The sequence below is a fragment of the Opisthorchis viverrini genome (assembly GCF_000715545.1).
Source record: "Opisthorchis viverrini unplaced genomic scaffold opera_v5_347, whole genome shotgun sequence".
In the NCBI taxonomy this organism is placed as follows: domain Eukaryota; kingdom Metazoa; phylum Platyhelminthes; class Trematoda; order Opisthorchiida; family Opisthorchiidae; genus Opisthorchis; species Opisthorchis viverrini.
The window spans coordinates 474,462-481,559 of record NW_008751997.1 but is presented as its reverse complement, the minus strand read 5'-3'; the positions used below and the strand labels follow the sequence as shown (position 1 = coordinate 481,559).

The 7,098-nt window shown below is 45.1% G+C and overlaps 2 protein-coding genes across 2 annotated transcripts in view; one reads left to right on the top strand and one right to left on the bottom strand.

Annotated features, from left to right (window-relative positions):
* T265_10168 (hypothetical protein) overlaps positions 1–7,098 on the bottom strand; it is a gene marked incomplete at both ends in the record, with an annotated part of 39,452 nt that overhangs the window by 20,892 nt on the left and 11,462 nt on the right. The window lies entirely within an intron of this gene.
* Positions 1–7,098, top strand: part of T265_10167 (hypothetical protein) — a gene marked incomplete at both ends in the record, with an annotated part of 76,689 nt that overhangs the window by 68,395 nt on the left and 1,196 nt on the right. The gene's annotated exons all lie outside the window — the stretch shown is intronic.

Genomic DNA, 7,098 nt, shown 5'->3' with positions numbered 1-7,098 from the left:
TAGGATTACTTTCCCGTTACCACAGTCACAAAATATTCCAACGTGTCAGCTGAAACAATTATTTGGTCTCCTCAGGAGGTAATGGAAAATTGGGAATTGTGAGGAAGTCAAGTGGCGGATGAGCCGATTGGGGTAGTAGACAGATTTGTCTCCTTGGGCAGCTGTATCAGTCCCAGTACCAGTCTCAAATCATGTGACGATTCCTGTTCCACTTGTAACCGTAGACGACATGTACACTGCAGTTTCCCATCCACGTTTGTTTACGCGGCTATACCAACTGCGTCACGCGCCAGGCTTACGAACTTTAACCACAGCAGGTCAAGTTGTATTCACGTTCGCACAACGATTAAAACACGAGGGACGCTCCTCTCCGCACACAATAAATAGGCCCAAAGGCACAGACTCGCGCGCACAGGTTAGTCAACCGAGGTCTACAAGTGCCCACGGCTAACTTCGGAACACGTGTAGCAGCTATACTACTACAGCGAAGACACGTCCCACGTCCGGAACTTCATGCAGGAACTCTCAACAGTTGTCCTCAAAGAACAAATCACTTTTTGGCTTATTCCCTTCTTGCATTGCAGCTATTTTTATCAAGTGCACATAACATTCGTAATCATCATTATCATTCTGGTAGAAACAGACATTTGTTAGTGCTTGTCACCCTCTAATGATCAACGTTGCAACCAGATCAATAACAGTCTTCCGAAAGATGATATCTTCGTCCAAATTCGAAAGACAAGGGCAAACTTCGTGAACCTGTCTTACCTATGGCGTAGGTGTGACATTAGCGTATAAGGCTCAACGTTGCAACCAGATCAATAAAAATCTCCCGAAAGATGATATTTCCATCCTGCTTCGAAAGACAAGGGCAAATTTCGTGAACCTGTCTTACCTATGGCGTAGGTGTGACATTAGCGTATCCGTCAAAGGTGAAATTTACAATACTGCAGTGCACTCCATTTCACCATACGGATAAAAAAACCTGACCGCCGTGGGCCGAGGACGTCAAAAGAGTTTCAGTGTTTGAGCATCGATGCCTTCGGAACATTGCCCGAATCTGGTGGAACACCGGGTTAGCAATGCTGAAGTACGTCGAATGGTATTTGGGAGAAATAATTCACCCTCGATAGATGAACTGATCACATACTTCAGTGCGCTCCATCTCACCATACGGATAAAAAACCTGATCGCTGTGGGCCGAGCACGTCAAAAGAGTTTCAGTGTTTGAGCATCGATGCCTTCGGAACATTGCCCGAATCTGGTGGAACACCGGGTTAGCAATGCTGAAGTACGTCGAATGGTATTTGGGAGAAATAATTCACCCTCGATAGATGAACTGATCACACTGCATAGGTTGCATTGGCTTGGCCACGTGCTCCGTATGTCAGCCGACAGACATCCAAGCGAAGTGTGGAAACGAGCCAGAGGCGATAAACGAATGACCTGGCAGTGAAGTATAAAAGCCATTACCAGCAAACTCAGCTGTGCTGGGCATTGCCGTCTTCCTGGATGGGGACCCTGAGACGGTCCACATCAATGATTAGAGACATTGTCAGACATAGCCCAGTCGCTCCCTTAATGACGTTCATGCATCCGAGCTATTGCCTTCAATGCACAACTCCCTTTCTAATTCCCCACTTCAAAGGCCACTTACTGTGCTGTATTTACGCACTTATTTATCAGCCCCCGCCCCCAGTGCGCAGCTGCCTACCTCACCTCCTCAAATCATCGGTGAACAAAACTGTGGCAGCTACAAACACTGTATGACCAGTATTAATTAATTCGTACAGCTGACAATGATGATGTTGCTGATGAATCGACTGTGTGTGGTTCGTTTGGCAACATCTTCGCGGGTATTTCTCAAACGCACTGATAACCGATGACAGTTCACCGTGTCTGCTGACGCCACAAAAAACTGTAGCTCTCTCAAAGGCCATTTTACAACTCGTTGAGCGTCTTATTACAGCTGGTTGGGAGACCATGTGTGGTTACCGGAGACATGAGTGCACAAGAAGGTGTACTTGGCGCTGCTGAGTCACAAGTGGGTGGCCGTCTTGGATTGCTAACCACAGACGGTTCCAAAACAACCGACACCGTTTGGCCACATGGTGTCCACGCATGCAAGCCAACCTGCAACACAGATACACGACAGCATCCTCAACTATAGGTGGCCTAGCCAATCACTGAACAACGCTCATATGGAGCCCGATCACGTGCTTATCCGTCGCTGTCACTGGCAAATCATTCATTAAGTAGTTCAACTACAGGTAGTATGAAAAGAAAAGCAGCCTGAGAACGGCCCCAGAATGCCAATCTCACATCCACCGTACCTCTTTGTTGGTGCTACGTGCACACTTGGAGATCTACAAAACACCCTTCCTTCTTTCTAACCGTTCAGTTAAGTGCTTGGACTTTATCAGTACCCGGCCCTCTGTAGGCGCCACACAAGGGGCTCACTTAGGTCATCGAAAGAGGACAGAGGTGTGACGAGTCAGCTGTGAATTTTGGAGGCAGAAGGATCACGCAGAACAACCATTCTCTGTAGATCAGGCAGTTTTGCGTCTTTCCGATATGCAGGTGGTTAGTGGTGGTCCGTTTCTGTCAGAAACTTTGGTATGTGTTCACTTAGAACAAGAATCTCCAGTAGAGTAACCTCATTCATTTTGAGATTGGCTAAGTAAGTAAGCTCATTTATGCGTGAATCAGAGCTGACGCAATTGAGGTTTGTCCATATCCTTGGGCGGCAGATCTAGGTTCGCTCCCTTTTCATTTGAGCAAGACTTGCTGCCACTTAACCTGCACCAGCCGGGCAGCGTTTGCATGTGCGCTCACAGCCCTTTCGTTTGAATAGTCCTCCGTTCTCTCCATTTACTCTGGTTGGCCCCAAAGCAAAGGAACGGAACCCGTGAACTCGAGATTCGCTGTTTCTTGAACTCATTCACGGTGCAGATTTCAGGACGAGCCGGGAGTTGCACCTTGGACACACTACATGCAAAATGAACGTCTTAGAACTACTCCGCCAGTGTACGTTGGAAGCATATGAATCATCGCATGTTAACAGACGAAGGCGTTCATTTCGAGCAATGTGACATCGTTAGATTACGAGTAGACACCGCGGTCATTTCGCCAAACATTATCCTTCAGACCACCTGTTCACTAGTCTCTTTGGGAACAACGTATATCGGAAACATTAAGATAAATAACGCTTGGGCTGCCATAACAAAAATATGTTCCCTGGTCAAATGAAACTTCCCATGTCATGACAGCCAAAGCATAGGATTGACGGAAACTCAGGGCCACCCCTACCTGATGAGCAGCCCAAAGAAGGGCGAAACCGGTAGTGTGCTCTCAAGGAGTTTTCAGCAACCATTTGAGTAGTGTATTACTTTTATACATGTATTGAAATATATCGAATATCGTACAAGCTGAAACATGAGGCGGCCTGGTGCAGTACATCAACTTGCAAATATTCGCCTAACGCGCTTCTATCTCCTCTCTGTAATCGCCATTACAATCTCTCGGTATGAAAGAGATTGCACTTTTGAATCCCATCCGACGACTTTGTCTTTTCGTGTGGATTTTGTACTAGGATCCATATTCAAGATTTCCTAAATTCCCATCTCTCCTGCGATACTACTTTGTTCACCTCCCGAAAATAAGGCTGACTCATGAAGGCACCGCCTGAAATAACGACGTCTAATACATGAAAACACGGGGTTGAAATGCGCTCTCCTCCCATGAGTGTCACTCATGACTCAGAGGAAACTGAAGCTTCCACTATCAAACATTCAAGAGTTCCCCCCCATTAAATTCGATACTATCAAGATTAACGGTCTTGTGGATGACTTCATGACTGCGTATCTTCAAGAACCAGTCTTAGGAGTAGAATCTGTGGGCCATTGGAACTATTGGTCAGCGACCATCAGGCATTCTTTACAATAGCCATTTTCAGTCACCCATTGTAGACTAAATGTCTCAAGGTATGGCATAACCAACTAATAGAAAACTGGCGTTTGAATCAGGCAACACTGATCATCAATAGTGATTAGTTTTCCGCTTCATAGACTGCAGCTTTCAGACTCGTTATTGTTACGATTCAGGACGTCTTCTGGAAATTAATGCTAGTAATTCAAATTTGAGGTATATTCTTGCGTGTTTAAGCCGAGGAACTCTCAGGTTTGCAGACACTGGATGAACGTGAGGCTCATCATGGTTTTTAGGCTCAACCATGTACACCTGCCCAAGATGTCCACCGGTTACCTGCCTCCGTCAGAAAATAGGTCAGCCGCTAACATAGGTGACAGTCATATGATGCAGAAAGTAAACTGGACGGATGAGTAGCCTGCTGAGCGAAGAGCTTGCACCTAGTCCCATAGATTTGTGCCCGACCGACAGGTTGACTGTTGGGTCTGATGTGTCTGTGAGGTGTTTTCTGGTGCACTGCGCCAGCTTTTCTAAACCCATTCGTATTTTCCACTAACGGTCTCCTTCGATTACTCACAGAGCCCGTGTCTTCTGCTCTTGGATTTCTTTGAATATTTCCTGAAAAAAGTCAAGCTTTATTCTTTCCGTACAGTATTTCTCATCTTACTCTCTCGACGCTCGTTCTTGAATCAGTTATTGATGGAAAACCTACTTTGCGGAAGCCTCTCTATGGTCCCCTCGTCTGAAAATGGCCTGAGTGCAACAATGGAACTTGACCTTACAGCCGTAAGGTGATGTGATATATAGCAACGTTGCGAAAAAATCTATCCACCTCAGAGAGTCAGTGTTACAAGAGGCGTCTTGCAGACCAAATGATCAAACGATACAACATACAGTAAGATGGGGTGACTCCCCATTAGAGGTCACACTTATGGGATTCACCAAAATCGATTCCTCGAATAAAGCTTCTTGCAACATTGAACATGAAGGCGTTGGAAGTGCTGCTTTGTAACAAGTTTTTGTCAGAAGTCTATCAGAGGGAAGTGGACTCAAACCACCAGCTTCCGGATGAATGTTCTACCGTCCGTTGCACTTATTTGCTTAAAGTTCATAGCAGATTCATCATGATCCCGACTGTTAATTAATACCCGATGGCTACAAACGCTATGAGGGGGCTCATGTGTAGCTGGATTGGGAAGTCGGTCCACTTGCAGACACGTGTTTCTTCCCATGTTGAGAAAATCCAGACTACTTAGTTAAATCCCTTCATGATTCATCACTCCGATCACTGCTGCGCCTATTTCTTTCGCGTATATTCCACCAACCCACAGTAGGTTCTGCGAAATTTCAATGGGAACATCAGCATTTATCAAATGACATTTGTTTTATCCGTGTAATGCTACACACTACGGACAAGAAGTGAGAGTAGTACCACTTCTGCATCCGATGGATGGCTGATTTGGAAATTGCCGAACTGTTTTACAGCATTTTTTATCGAATGTTTGGGATTCCAAAAACGCCCCGAAAAGCTCAAAACGGAGCTTGAGGATGTTGGCCCTCCGAAAACTCCGCGCAAATTAGGTTTATACTTTTGGGTCCGATAGTTTAACAGGTTTCTTCGCGTTTCAGGAGCGTAGAAGCATTTTCCTTCATCCATAACACAACTATCCGTCCACTTTTATCTTCCATTGAACTTGTGTCTAATTCCACTCACACAATGTTTTCTGGCCATAGGATTTTAACATATGAGAAGCATACAATGCTAACCAGACGAATCAAACAAGCCATTCGCATTATTTGATTTTCAATAAAGCGTTTTATTCTACAAGAAGCTGCCTTCTTTGGTACAAACCACCAATTGCTATCTGTCTGGGTAACCTTTCTCGACTTTGACAAACAGGGTTGATTCTGCTTTGTCCCAAGGGCAAAATGCAAGGCAACTGAAGGTTACCCGCAAAACTATGTGTATCGGCGGAAAGTACCGCACATTACTCTGGAAATTAAATATTCAGCGTTTTTTTCCACAAAATTCTGCGCCTCTCGTAAACTCCGGTCTTTTTATAGATCTCATACATTGTTCTTCTCAACGTGCGTACTACTTTAGATGTGGAGACCGTTGTCATCATCGAGCAATTGTTGTGTTACACATCTTTATCGAGGATTCTTTGCCGTTCACTTGAGAACGAAGACAGAAAACGATGTGTTTCCCGTTGGTCTTGTCCCGATAACGAAAAGCAACGCAAAAGTGTTTCGATCGGTTTGGGCATTGCTCCAAATCTGTTCCCAGGTGGCCCATGTCCAGGTGCAAAAAGGCTTAGCAAACCAGGGGTCTCACTCTCTGATTGGACTTAACATCGTAAACCGTTGTTAAGCATGCCGAGTTGTCGTCCTATTCTCCACACTGAATTCAGAATGGCGTTAGCCAAAAAGCTGATCAAGTATAGCCCAGCAGAAGGTGACGAGTTAGGATGGAAAAGTCCTGTAATCGTGGCGAGGTACTGCCACCATTGTATGAAGGAAAGCCACTCGCCGCGAAGGCCGTTCACCAACTAAACAGAAAGGTAGACGTCTCATATGCACCATATTTTTTTTAAAAAATTGAACATCCTCACTCGTCTTCTTGAACTTTCGTGGATAATCACTGACTATCACGCCACTGTAAACAAATGCTGCAAAGCGGTTCCACAAGTTCTGTAATAAACCCCATGGGATGCACCTTCCATTGGACGCGAGGCGCACTTACGAGAAAGACACTACTTGCATACCGTATGAGTAGTATCCTCCGTCACACCATGACTACAGAGGCCACAAGCTATGCTGATACAGGAAAGTCAATGATATACAAGGTGCCAGTCTTGTCGCTTATTTTCTGAATGACTTATGGCGATCAACGAACTGGACCCGATTCCTTTCTGAAGTCCACTTTTCTTTATGCTTCCATATGTTTATATTAGAATTTGCCGTATTGGTAGGGCAACAAATCATCCGTCCTTAATTATAGTTTTGTTATACACGATGGTGATGATGATACTGACGATGACCGCCGGACTATTAGCCCGTTAATCCAACCGGGATATTTATGACAACCAGGGTGGACTACCATTTTCTAATAAGGCTCGTAATAGGTTGGTACAAGTACTGACCACAGACTGACTTCAACAAATGCGTTTC